This window comes from Coloeus monedula, assembly GCF_965178545.1.
Source record: "Coloeus monedula genome assembly, contig: HAP1_SCAFFOLD_80, whole genome shotgun sequence".
NCBI classification, from domain to species: domain Eukaryota; kingdom Metazoa; phylum Chordata; class Aves; order Passeriformes; family Corvidae; genus Coloeus; species Coloeus monedula.
In genome coordinates this window covers 890,640-904,722 of record NW_028120818.1, presented here as the reverse complement: position 1 = coordinate 904,722, position 14,083 = coordinate 890,640, and the positions used below count along the sequence as shown (strand labels likewise).

The window sequence follows — 14,083 nt, the reverse complement described above, 5'->3', positions numbered from 1 at the left end:
GCCTTTCTTTTAGCATTAGGCTCTTGCACACTTCAGAACCAAGGGGCCATTGTGACACTGCAGGGCCTTGTATAACCAAGGGGTCATTGTAGCACGGCAGGGCCTGGTGGAATCAAGGGGATCGTAGTGACACTGTGGGGCTCCAGGAGGCCCCGGGGCCATTCTGACTGTGTGGAAGCAAGGATACCATTGTTATGCTACGGGGCATCATGGAACCAAGGAGGCCATTGTGAAGCAGCGGGGGAACCCGCTGAGACTATTATGGCACTCCAAGGCTTGTGAGACCAAAGGGCCATTGTGGAACTGCAGGGCCTCGTGGAACCAATGAGACCATTGTGACACCACAGGGCCTGATAGAACCAAGGAAACCATTGTGACACTGCAAGGTCTCATGGAAGCAAAGGGCCAGTGTGACACAGCCAGGCCTTGTGGAACCAAGGGGCCATTGTGATCCTGGGAAGCCCAATAGAACCAAGGAGCCACTGTGACCCTGCAGGACCTTATGGAATCATGGAGACCGCTGTGACACTCTGTGACCTCATGGAACCAGTGGGCCATTGTGTTATTTTGCAGCCCCATGGAACCAAGGAAACCGTTTTGACACAGCAAGGCCTCATGGAAGCAAGGGGCCTTTGTGCCACTGTAGAGCCAAGGAGACCACTGTGATATTGCTGGGCCTCAGGGGAACAAAATTGTGATGCTGCAGGGCCCCAAGGCTGCAAACAGCGTGGAACAGGTCTGGTTGGCTTGGCCTCCTGGGGGTCACCTGCCTGGTCCAGCTGACCTTGGCATGTTGAGGGTTGCTTCTCCTCTGCCCCTGAAACGCTGGAGTTCCGTGCTTTCCTTTCTGTGGGAAAGAGCTGTCCTCCTCCAGGGACCCATGGCTGAAATTAGGATGCTACCTCCAAATTGGATTCTATCTGAGGATTGTTCCCATGTGAAACCTGCCAGGACAGACAGCTCAGGCTGGCCTTGGCCTCTTAGGGGCCACCTCACATCTGCCTTCAAAACACAGGGGGGCTGTGCTTTTCTTGCCATGGAAAAAACCATCTTTCAAGTCCAGCCATCCATGGCCAAAATTGGGAATCCACCTCTGAAATTCCATCTATCCAAGGAATAGCTCCCAGACAAAAGCTGCCAGGAATGTCCAGCTTCCCTTGGCTTCCTGAGGGCCAGCTCTCATCTGCCTTTGAAACACTGGGGCTCCTCACTTTTCTGCCAGTGGAAAAGAACTGTCCTTATGGGTCAGATGTCCATGGACAAAAGTGGGATTTGGCCGCCCAAGATCCGTCTATCCAAGGATTGCTCCAAGACAAAAGCTGCCAAGACAAACAGGTCTGGCTGGCCTTGGCCTCCTTGAGCCACCACTAATCAGCCTTTGAAACACTGGGGCTCTGCCCTTTCCTTCCTGGCGAGAAGAACTGTCATTCCGGTCCAGGCACCCATAGCTGAAATGGAATTCCACCTCCAAAACTCCCCATATGTCCAAGGGTTGCTTTCAGACAGAAGCTGCAAGGACACACAGCTCTGGCTTGCCTTGGCCTCTGGTGGCTGCCTCTCATCTGCCTTCAAAACACTCGGCTTCTGTGGTTTCCTTCCTGTAGAAAAGAACTGACCTTCTTGTCCAGGTGCCCGTGGCCTCAAGCACATGATCACTACATAGGGACAAAGGAGCTCTGTGCTCAGTGGAGTGGAGACTGAGGACAGCGGAGGAGAGTCCTGGGAGGGCTTGAAGGGTGGTTTCAGAGATGGTGGATCCTTTTGACACAGTAGAGAACAGCCGGCAAAAGAAAGAATTAATGCAAAGGGCAGCTGGGGAGGTCCAAACTGGACACGAGGAGAAAGGAATTTCTCTCCCCGGGCAGTGCAGTGGTGCAACGTGTCCCCCAGAAGGAGTCTGGAGCAGCCCAAGGCTCTGTGTGCCCAGGCAGAGGCAGGCAGGACGCAGAGCTGCCAGCAAAGGAAGGGGCCAGCCAGGTGGGGCAGCCGGGGGGATGAGGACAGCCTGCAGGGACAGAGGCGCAGGGCAGGGACACCGTGGGACAGCCTGGGCTGCAGAGGGCAGAGGGGTGTGCAGAAGCTGAAAGGCCCTGACAGAGGCAACTTCTGCAGCACTTTGGCCACGGCTGCTGGCCCTGGCCCTGAGGCCAGTTGGGAGACAAGTGACCCTTGCAGCCCTGGGGCCTCATTGCCTCTTTTTTCCTGCTCAGCAGCCTGGCAGGGGCCACCCCATGGTCCTGCCCTTGGCATTGCACATGCCCACATCCCAGTGCCCCGGGAAGAGTCCCAAGCAATGAGGGAGGGACAGGATCTGCCTTTCCGGCGGCTGGGGCACTGCCTGCAGCCAGCCCGGGCACAGCACAGAGGCACAGAGGGGTTCCATCAGTTAGGGCTGGGAAGATGCTGAGAAGTGACCGGGGGAGAATCATTCCCAGCCCTTGACACAGGAAGCCTCTGGCTGCAGGACAGTGCAGCTGCAGTTCCTGGAGTGATCTCCTCAAGCTGGAACATGCCACTGACTGTGGATTCAGGAAGTACATTCTCTGAGTATCTCTGGTGTAGAACATGAGGACATGCTCAGGCCTTCAGCTCAGTCCAGTAGTATTTCCAACACAATCCTTTCTATAGGGATGAAATTTCCTGAGACTGTTTTCAGTCTCCTACTCTTGGGGAATGGGAGGGGGGAAGTGATAAAGGCATTCATCATTTTTAAGAGTCCCTAAGGCATCGGAACTGTAACTTGAGTGCTCTGCAGGAGTTTCCTAAAGTGCTTTCAAGACACTCCTCTGCCCATGCACCGCACCGGCATCACCTTTGCTGGACCCACCGGGCTCAGTCTGAGCTGTCCTTTCTCCCAGCTGCAAACAGAACCTGTCCCCAGCCAGTGCCCTGCACACAGGCAGGTTTCTGTAGGGCCAAGGAGAGTGCACAGAGATATGGGGTCTGTGAGTGCTGGCAGGAAGAGGTCAGGCACAGGGAAACACCTCCGGGAGGAAGATCTTCAGCAAGCAGAGAGAAGATCAGGCAATGAGAGAAAACAAAAGGCAGAAATGTTGTGGCAGGGAGAGCTTAGAGACCTCCACAGGATGCCCTCGAGTGCAGCCCCTCCCTCTGAACAAGCCCCCTCCCCTCCTCTCTCCCTCAGCCAAGCCTCTGCCCTCAGGGCCGGGGGTCCAAGGCGTGAAGCCCCTCCTGGGCAGGCAGAGCTGCAGCAGAGCCGTGGGGCAGCTCTGCAGCCCCGGGCCCAGTTCCCTCTGCAGAGCACAGGGCTGGGAGCAGCTGCCCGGCCCTGGGGGCTCTGGGAGGGGGCACAGCTGGCTCAGGGTGACGCTGGCCCCAGAGCCCGGCTGTGGGCAATGCAGCCAGGGAAGGAGCTCCATCTCCCTACATCCAATGCCATCATTAGGACACTTGGCTTTCTTCTTGAGGATTCCCCCTAAGCTCTGAGCTTGCCTCCAGGGCGCAAACAGGTCGTGTAGCATCTTGGTGTTACCTGAAAGCCCCACAGTGAGACACAAAAGTTTTATGATGGAGAAAGGGCTGTTGGGTTGGTGAAACGAGCCATGTGTGTATTTGGCTACCAGTGTGGGGCTGAGAGCTCGAGAAGGGGATGGACATTTGATGGGCTGTGGTGGATCGATCTGCTCTCAGCAGCACTGGGATGGTTTTTAAGGGAAATATGGGAGGGTGATTATCCTCTGTCTGAGGAGGGTGAAAGGCCAGAGGATCTTGGAACAGGACAGAGTGACAGACCACCTCCCCTCACTCTCCACTCACCACCTTGCCTCACAGAACTCGCTCTATTCTCCCCGAGGGCAGCAGAAATGCTGAGTGTCTGACATCCAAAACCAGTCAGCAGGGGAGATGAAGAGGAGCTATAAAAACCTCTAGAACACTTTAACAGCTTTTGCCATTCCTGTTCTTGGGCCCTGGGAGTGCCCTTGTGTTAGCTGGGCTTTCAAAGTGGAACACCAGGACAGGTCCCTGTCCCCCTCCCACTTCTGCACAGCAAGGCTGAATTATAAAAACCCCCGGAGCAACTGCCCTGAAACTCATGTCACACTCAGCCAGCACCAACCAGGGCTGCGGCTGGAGCTGAAGGAAGATCTGCTAGAAAAACAGAAGGGTGTTGTCGGTGATCGAACACGGACTTGGCCGGCTGCATGCAAAGCCAAATTCTATCGCACAAGTCCCATCTTTATATACTGTTCCAAACCAGCAGTTCAGCAGCTACAAACTTCAGCTCCTAAGGTTCTATGTTTTACATCTCCAAGGGCTACAGATTACCATCTCCTCGCCCAATCTCCCATTAACTATCCTACTCTTTGTCTCGCCTCTTGCTCTTTGTCTCGCCTCCTGCCAGACACGGCCCCGGCCCGCCCCGTCTCTCGCAAGGCCCCACGCCAGCCAAAGCCCTTCTCTGTGGCCACACTCTGAATCCCCATAAGGTGTCAGTGTGTGACAGGAGAAGGATTTGTGGGGCATGTCTTTGATTTTGCTGAGAGACGTTTCCCTTAAGCTGTCACTGACTTTTCTCCATGAACAGGTCCCCATGGCCAGACACGGCGAGTGTCCAACAGCAGCTCCATCAGCCCCTTCCTCGTGCTGGCATTGGCAGACACGCGGCAGCTGCAGCTCCTGCACTTCTGCCTCTTCCTGGGCATCTCCCTGGCTGCCCTCCTGGGCAGCGGCCTCATCATCAGCGCCGGAGCCTGCGGCCAGCACCTGCACAGCCCCATGTTCTTCTTCCTGCTCAGCCTGGCCCTCACCGACCTGGGCTCCATCTGCACCACTGTCCCCAAGGCCATGCACAATTCCCTTTTGGGACACCAGAACCACCTCCTAGGCAGGAGGTGCTGCACAGCCTCTTTCTCTTTCTCTTTTTCATTTCAGCAGAGTTTTCCCTCCTCGCTGTCGAGTGCTACGACCACTACGTGTCCATCTGCAAAGCCCTGCACTACGGGACCCTCCTGGGCAGCAGAGCTTGTGCCCACATGGCAGCAGCTGCCTGGGCCAGTGCCTTTCTCTACGCTCTCCTGCACACGGCCAATACATTTTCCCTGCCCCTGGGCCAGGGCAATGCCCTGGGCCAGTTCTTCTGTGAAATCCCACACATCCTCAAGCTCTCCTGCTCACACTGCCACCTCAGGGAGCTCGGGCTTGTTGTGTTTTCCATCTGTTTAACTTTTGGTTCTTTTGTGTTCATTGTTTTCTCCTATGTGCAGATCTTCAGGGCCGTGCTGAGGATCCCCTCTGAGCAGGGCCGGCACAAAGCCTTTTCCACGTGCCTCCCTCACCTGGCCGTGGTCTCCCTGTTCCTCAGCACTGGCTTTGTTGCCTGCCTGAAGCCCCCCTCCATCTCCTCACCATCCCTGGACCTGGCACTGCCAGTTCTGTACTCGGTGGCGCCTCCAGCCCTGAAGCCCCTCATCTACAGCCTGAGGAACCAGGAGCTCAGGGACGCCCTGAGGAAAGTGATGACTGGATGCTTTCCAGCAGCAAAAACCTGCCTGTTTTCAGCTCCATAGGCTAAAGTGTAATCATTAGAGGCCCAGCCTGCCTTCTCAGGTTGTTTTGGTGGTGGTGGTTTTGGGGGCTTTTTTTTCTTCTCATATGTTAAGGTTGTATCCAAAAGATTTTGTTATGCATCTTATTCACTGTTTACAGGCTGAATGTGACTGTTGGCAGGGACTGTGTCAATAAGGAGTCTGCTCTGTGGGTATTCACATTAAATAAAGGACCCATCAGCAAGGTCTCTGTTCGAGATCCTTTGGTTGAGTCCATCCCTGGAGCTGGAGGGCAGGGCCAGTGTTGCAGGCATTGGGGGGGAAGAGTCCCAGCAGAGCAGCACAGCCAGGGAGCAGCAGAGCTTGGTCTTTTCAGAGCTCCTCTCTTATTACTTCCACTCTCTCCTTTGGAGCCGCTGTGATGGTGTAAGGCCAACAGCTCTGTCCGGGTGGTGCGAGTCCTGCTGCGTGTCACAGGCAGGGACAGGCCATGGGCACTGCTGGGACACAGCTGGGCTCCGCCACAGCAGTTCCATCAGCAAAGGACATCTCCTGAAGGCACTGCAGGAAGGCTTTGCTCTCCCTCCACAGTCACTGTCAGGAACAGGCCCAAGGACCAGACTCTAAAGAGGCTGCCTGTGTTCCTTGTTCTCCCAGGGCTCAGTGGGATGAGATCAGGGTCCCAGTGTGGCCTTCAAGAGACTCGGGTGTGCTTCAGGTTTTGCTTGTTGGTGGCCAGTGCCCACCAGATGGTGAATGGTCTGTGAGGAACCTTCCTGGGGCTCTGCAGCTTGTGCCAGGGCTGATGGCAGGGGAATGTTCTTCTAGAGGGACTTGGGAGCTGCCAGCAGAACACGGGGGACCTGCAGGGACAGTGTGTGCCAGGGATCAGCAGTGAGTGGAGCTCACTGGGCACAGGCCTGTCCAGGGTGGGCTCACCCACAGATAAAGGACTGAATGTTTCCTGTGACCCATGAGAGCTCTGCAGCCCAGGGGGACACAGCAGGTACAGGGAAAGGAGTCTGAGCAGTGACTCGTCTGACCCTCGGGGAACTTGCAGAGGAGGATCCAGGGCAGCCCCAGCCCATGTGCCCGCCCTGGAACAAGGCAGGCACCTCTGAGCACCCTCCATGGCCACAGCAGAGCCTGTGTGGGAGGGGGTCAGTGCAGGGAGCACCATCAGCTGCAGAGCTCTGTCTCCCAGCTTGAGCAGCAGAGCCCAGCAGAGGCAGCCCATGGCCCTGGGCAGCACAGCCCCCATGCTCTGCAGAGCAGCACCCCCAGCTCGGGGGCTCTGGGCAGTAGGGCAGAGGCTACAGCAATGGCTGCTCAGGCCAGCACAGACGTGTTCCCCTGGGAAAGGCCCTGTGGGGAGCTGGCATGGGCCAGGAGAAGAGCAGGAGCTCGTGTGTGTGCAGAGTGGGAGCCCTGGCAAGAGGCTGCCCTGTGCCTGGGATGGCAGCAGGAGCAGCCTGAGGAGCCCCGGAGCCAACTCTCTGCTGCTGTGCTGGGCAGCGGGGCCCTGGGGCTGCACGAGCTGCCCGAGCTGAGGATCTCCTGAGCATCCCAGACACAGAGTCACTGTCCCGGACCTGCACTGCCTCCAGTTCCTGCTGCAGGGCCAGACAGGACTGGGCTTCTTTGCAGGGCTGGGGCCGGGGCAGGGAGAGGAAAACAATGGACCCTTGATTGTAGGAGTCCCCACAGTGTCACAATGCTCTCCATGGTTCCACGAGGCCTTGCAGTGTCACGCTGGCCCCTTGGTTCCTTTGGGCCCCACGGTGTCACTATGGCGCCCTTGGTTACACGAGGCCCCGCGGTGTCGCAAGGCCCCTTTGGTTCTCCCAGGGCCCTCAGTGTCTGTTGTGCCAGTGGGCAGGGTCAGCACCAAAGACACAGACACCAAGTTCAGGAATAGTGGAATTTATTATAATGCAAAACTGCAAAGAATCACAAAAGGAGAAGCCCAGCAAAGCACCCAATCATCACTACCCAAGATTGTGTACAGTAATCAAGAAAGAGACAGCACCAGTCACCCTCAGACCTTGCCATCATCCACATCCTCACATCAGCTGGGGGAAGCTGTCCCAGCCAAGGACTGGAGAGCCATTCCCAGACCCTGGGAATTCCTGCAGGTACATCCAGCTTTGCGGGCACCGAGGCTTCAACCTCGCTGTGAGAGGGCCCAGCTTTGACAGCGTTGAACAAACAAGCTGACATCACTTCTAGTGTGGGAACATCTGGTTTCATTCTCCTCTTTGGTTTCTCCCAAAGCCTGGCCGGGGCTCAAGGAGGAACCGAGGGAGTTTGATCCTAAACTCCCAAACAAGGCCAGATGGGGCCCTGTCCAGTTTCTAAATACAGAAAGGCAAATCCGTGTTTCACCGATGAACATAGAGCATATTGCTAATAATGCTCTGTTAATGAGCAGATAGAAATAGAACATTTGGTTGCAAGGTTCATGTAGATGTCAACTTTGGCTCAGAGCCTGTTGTTCAGGCCTCAGTCAGGGCCTGTTGTTCAGGCCTCAGTACTTCAATCAGTCCTTTGACCTAGAGATGAACTACAACCTTCATAACAATCCTTTTGATACTACAATCTTTTAGATTTAAGCATTTGAATTACTTTGTTGACAAGCCAAAATATCATACGGGAAGTGCTTTAAGGGTATCTTTTCACAATCTTCATAGGAACGCTTAACCCAGCCATGATTAAAGAGCTGTACGTGACTTTGATTCCATTTCCCTTTATACTGGGTGCAACTGAACAGTTCACAGTGTGGGTGCATACAACCTATTCCAGGAGACAACATCCATCCACAGACACTTTTTCCTACATATATTCCTCTTTATCCGATTTAGGCAAGAAATGCCTCTTCTACGAAAATGCAGCGGTCAGGGATCGCCACCCTCGGTCTAGAACCCTGTTTTTATCATGAACTGTGCTCAAGTTTCTAACCCACCGTTTGGGTTGGGCCAGATGAGCCAACCAAGGCCAGTCATCGAATCCTTCTGGACTTCCACGCACCCAGCAATTACTGAGGTTAAATGAGTTCCCTATCTCTGCTCCTACTGTTAGAAATCTGTTTTCCCAACCAGTGCTCCGATTACAATGACAACATTAAACCAACAAGATCAACCATAGTTTCACTGTTAAGCGGTCCCTTTCTGTCTGCAGAAGTCACTCAGTGGCACATCAGTCTTCACATCGAGCGCCGTGGATCAGAGCACTTTCCAAAGGGACCATTGGGGCAAAGAGGGAGATTTGGTCTGGCAGGCTCTGCAAAACAATATCTTGTAACATCTCTTTGTTCTCACATAGAACACTTGGCTGCAGGGACATGTTCCCATCTTTCTCACCCAGGTTTCAGGATTCAAACAGTGTTGTCTTTGCCTACAGCTCTTCCTTCAGCTGGCTTGGGCGGGCCATTTGGCCTCTGGACCCACACTCTGGCTCCATGATTAGGACTGCTGGATCCAAGCCCTTTATCTCCATGAACAGTAGTGATGTGAGGTGGATGTTCTTTTTTCACGGTTGTTTTAAAAACTGGCAATATCAATAATTGTGCTACCCTGCCGTGGGGTTGAATAATCCAGTGTTGTTCACTATTGTTTAACAGAACTACTTTAATTTCTCCTTGATAATCTGCACCAAGCACTCCTCCCACCATATGAACACTTGTCAAGGCCAAGCTTGAGTGAGCAGTTATCAAACCAGTGTCCCGAAGGAATCTGAATTCCTGTGCCGGTATTGATAACTCTCATTTGCTTCTGATTTATCCTAATTAATTCTAATGCGTAAAGGTCCAGCCCTGCAGCCTCTGGGATGGCCCTGTCAGGGGCCATCACCCCCAGAACAATTTCCCAGGAAGTCAGAGTGTCACTGTCCGTGGTTGTATTTGCAAATTGGGTGCAGCCACGCGCATCTAGGGGGTTTCCATTTCCCCAGGGGGCCCATTGTTAAGGATATGGAGCACATCTGGGAGGTGGGTTTTTCATTGCAACAGCTTCCCATCTCCTATATTTTTCAAGTGCTCTTTTAACAACCCCTTCATCTGTTCAATCAATTCTGCAGCTTGTGGATAGTCTGGTATATGAAAAACCCAGCAGTCTTACTCACTTTATTTTGCACAGGAACAGACAAAGCATTCCACGTCCTGGCATCAGCAAACCCTATCAAAACAGCCAGTTTCATCCCTTCCTCCTTCATCTGTTGTATACAATCTCACACAGTTTCCCAGCAATGCTGGGGTCCTGGCCAATCATTTTCTGTAGAGTACTTAGTCTTATATCCCTGAGCAGCCAAAGCTAACAAACTGGTATTTGGAGCATTATTTCACAATGTCATTATATACATGTGAAAACATAAACATACAATTTTTATTATATTATATACATGTAGATAATTCTTTTTATTTTTATTCTTGTTGTTATTATTATTATTTCCTTTGCTCAAAAAAATCTAAGCTCAAGATTAAAAACTTCTTCTGTCGCTCCATGTGGGAGCGTTTCAACAACAAGCGTTCCTTCTGTTGGTGCTGTTTCCGATGCTGTTAACAAAATTCACCCTCATCTTCCCAAACCCACAAGTTCTTTTCCTTTTTCCATATGCAATTTTTGGATGCATTCTAATACATCCAGTGCTTCAGCTTCTTTCAGTTGACGTCCTCATTGCTCACACGGTGCTCCGACCTCAGCCCACGCCACAGCCAGCAAACCCTCGGGAAGGTCTTCCCATCCGGGAATTTTGGATGGCACTGATTCCTTACACTTTCATTTAAAAAGCAGCATTTTGTTGGGATCCAGCCAGACCATACCAAGTTTGTTTTACCAGTGGGCAGGGTCAGCACCAAAGACACAGACACCAACTCAAGGAATCAGCATCATTTACTGTAGTTCAAAGCAGCAGAGAATCACAAAAGGAGAAGCTCAGCAATGCACCCAATCATCACAGCCAAAGATTGCCCGTAGTGATTAAGAAAGAGACAGCAGCAGTTCCCCTCAGACTTTACCATCGCCCACATGCACACATCAGCTGGGGGAAGCTGTCCCAGCCAAGGACTGGAGAGCCATTCACGGACACTGGGAATTCCTGCAGCTGCCTCCAGCCACAGCTGAGGCTCCAACCCCGCTGGGAGAGGGCCCGGCTTTGATAGTGTTGAACTGACAAACCGACAGCACTTCTAGTGTGGGAATATCTGGTTTCATTCTCCTGATTGGTTTCTCCTCAAGCCTGGCCAGGGCTCAAGGAGGAAGCAAGGGAGTTGACTTTGACCATACAGCCCCAAACAAGGCCAGATGTCAGATTTCATGGCCTTGTCCAGCTTCCAAATACAGAAAGGTCAATCCATGTTTCACTAATGGGTGGATACATCTATCAGAGCGCTAATGACCATGCACATTTCATTAATGAGCAAGTTCAAAGATAACCTTTGCTGGGAAGGTTCTGATGGTGCCCCAAGCCCCGGGACTGGAGGGGCCCCTTGGCTGCGGGGCTGGCAGGGAGCTGCCCCTTGTTCTCACTCTGCCTCACGCAAAGCTGGGCCGCTCACAAGTGGGGCAGCACAGCAAACAGGCAGCCTGCGAGTCTCTTCCATCCTCGTCTCTTGGGATTTTTCACCTTTGAGCTTAAGGTCTACAAAGGCAACTGCTTTTGGTCCCGCTGTGTATCGCCACGTTAAGCAATGCTGCTCAATCCGTCTGTAGCACAGCAGCAGGGGAAAGGCCTCAGCCCTTCAGTGTCAGGAGCTGCCGGGCTCTGCCTGAGCAGCTCAGCCAGCAGGAAGGGAGCTGCTCCACACGGGAACGAGGAGCAAAGGACTGCAGCACCTCCTTCTTGGGCAGAGCCCAGATTCGGTGGGGCAATAACAGAGTTATTCTCGTGCACTGGTGCATCAGCACTGCAGGTGCTGTGCCCCCAAGCACATGGTTCGAGATCTGCAAAAGAATTCTGCAACTCTTGACTGGGTCAGGATGTCACCAGTGCTAAACACCACTTTAGTCCAAAGCAACCAGTTTACACCTCTGCTGGTGTCTGCTAGGTTTTTTTCTTCAGGGTATCCAGACAAAAGGAAACAGAGGAGGAGGCTACGTTTTCGTTGTTGAGCAGAAATGTATCTCATTTTGCTGTACAATCCTTTTTTAAGACATGTTATCTCTTTAAAAAAAAAAAGAAAAAAGAAAAAAGAAAAAACAGAAAAAATATGAAAGAGGAAAAAACCAAATGTGTAGTGAAAAATCTTTTGTAACTTTGGTTTAAGTGGTAACTGATCCTTTTAAAAAGAGAACTAAGTTATTTACTTTGCAAATGTGCTGATGGCATGGATTCATCTCACTGACCTCAGCAGCCTTTTTTTAAAGGTTTTGGGGTTTGTTGCCAATATTAAGTTATTTTAAATTGTGGTTGAAGCAATAGGAAATTGAAATATGGATTGTGCATGACCGTGTCTTGAGTGTAAAAATATTGCAGTTTGAAACTTGGACCTAAAGTATTGCAAAGCAAAGTTATAAATACCAATGGATTGTGTGACAGCAACAATTTCCTATAGGATGTGCAGCATCAGAAAGACTTCATCAGTGTGGCTGTGGGTGCTTTTAGCTTTGTCCTGTGCCACTCTATGATGACATGAAACAGGACTTAACCTGCCACCAGCCCAGGCCACCCTTTGCCACCCCAGCTCCTTGGACCTTGTGTCCACACAAGCAGACACAAAGTGTTTCTGCTGCTTCCCCCTTTTGCACAAATCCACAGAGAACTGGGATTTTCCCCGGTCTCGTGTCTCCATTGTGCCATATTCCTAAAGAACCAGCCATATTCCTAAAGAACCCTCCCGATGAATACGGTGAGTTACACAGATGCTTGTCAGCTCCACTGCCTGCCTAGAAATCTTGAAACTGCTTCTAAATGCTGCTCACTTCAGCTCTTGGACACCTACTCACACAGAGCTGGGACAAAAATGCCCCGGATGCCAGCTTACAAGGTGAGTTACGCCAAAGAAGGGCTATGTGGGAAATCTCTATCCCTGCCTATCCTTTGAAGAGATCTGTACCCGGGGGTGCGCACAGATGGGTCTTGTATCTAAAGGAAGGAATGTGCCAGCAACGTGACTGACACTTTCCCTCTCCGTGTTCGTTCCGCAGCCACGGGTACAAAGACATTATGGGAACCCTTGTGCAGCCAGAGCCTTCTATCCCTGCAGAATGGAGCGCGGCGGCTGGGGGCGGTTGGCGGGCAGCGAGCCCCGGGCAGCGGGCGAGATCCGGCTCCGCACCTGCCAGGCCCTGCTAAGGCTCAATGCCGGCTCCTCTGCAACAGCAAAGACCTTCAGCCTTGTCACTGCCCAGAGGGGCAGTGCTGGCCCTGCCGCACAGCTCGTTTTCCCCACAAGCTGCAGGAGGTGAGAAGGCAACACTTGCAAACACTGACTGCGAGCCACAGCGCCGGCTGCGCACCATTAACCTCAGCTCTGGGACCACTGTCTGCCCCAAGCTCTGGGGGATGCTCCGGGGGATGCCCCGGCTGGGCTCTGCCCTGGGGCCATCCTCCAGTGACAGCTGCAAACAGGGAGCATTTAGTTGCCACCAAGAGCCCAGCCACGCGTGGAGGGGAGCTGGTGCAGCTGCGGCCTGCGCTGTTGCCTGCTGTGCTCTGGGGCTGCTGCTCCCCGCAGAGGGAACTGCACTGCCGTGCCAGAGGAGACAGAGAAGCTTCAGCTTAAGCCAAACTGAGCTGGGTGGCTGGGTTGGCAGGAGTGGCGAGGGTCAAGGGGATTCCCAGAGCTCATCCTGCTGCAAGGACGAGGAAAAGTGGCAGTGGGAAGCTAACAGTGAGGAGAGCTGAGGCCTGGAGGGCAGCTCTTGAATGACGCTCAAATCTCACCGGACCTCTGAGACATTGCTGTTCTTCTGCCAGTGAAAGGATGAGTCCCTAAACCTGGGGCTCGCTCCTCCTCGTGGTCAGGGGCATCAAGGAAGGCTACAGTGCGACAGAGACTGCCCTGAGCTGGCAACTCACTGGGGGAAAAGAGGGAGCACTTGTGAAGTAAAGGCAGGTGGGGCAGAGAACTGTGCAGAGAAGGGCTGAGCTAAAGCTTGAGCAAGATGAAAAATGTCATTTGGGCTCATCCCAGATTGATTTCATTTCACAAGTTATTGAACAAGTTTATTTTGGGCGGGGGGGTGTCATGTTTTCCCCTGGAGGCGTGCACTCTGCAGGCTTGAGCTGCGTTGCCGAAATGCTCGGGCACGTCTCTGCTGCAGCTCACACCGGTTCTTCTTTGGCTTCTTCCGGCCTGGTGCTGAGCCGCAGCAGAGCCCTGGCGGAGCCCAGAGCAGCCTCAGCATCCACAGAGCCCGGCTGCAAGGAGAGAAAGCAGAAACCGCCCGTCAGCTGAAGGCTCCCGTCCCCCTTGTCCCAGCCGCCCGCGGTGCCCAGGCCGTGCTGGCCGTGCTCAGAGCGGTGCCCGAAGCCGCCCGTCCCTGCTGCCTTTGGCAGGAGAGCAGGAGGGCAGGACACGTGCCCAGCCTGCAGCCGGCCGTGGCACAGCCACCTCCTCAGCAGCTGCCCAGAGCGGGATG

The 14,083-nt window shown here is 53.4% G+C and overlaps 1 pseudogene across 1 annotated transcript; it reads left to right on the top strand.

Moving 5' to 3' along the window:
• The first annotated feature begins 4,578 nt into the window (after positions 1 to 4,578).
• LOC309585614 (olfactory receptor 14J1-like) lies at positions 4,579 to 5,528 on the top strand (annotated as a pseudogene). Its single transcript has one exon. The product of its transcript is annotated as an olfactory receptor 14J1-like (transcript).
• Positions 5,529 to 14,083: the final 8,555 nt, after the last annotated feature.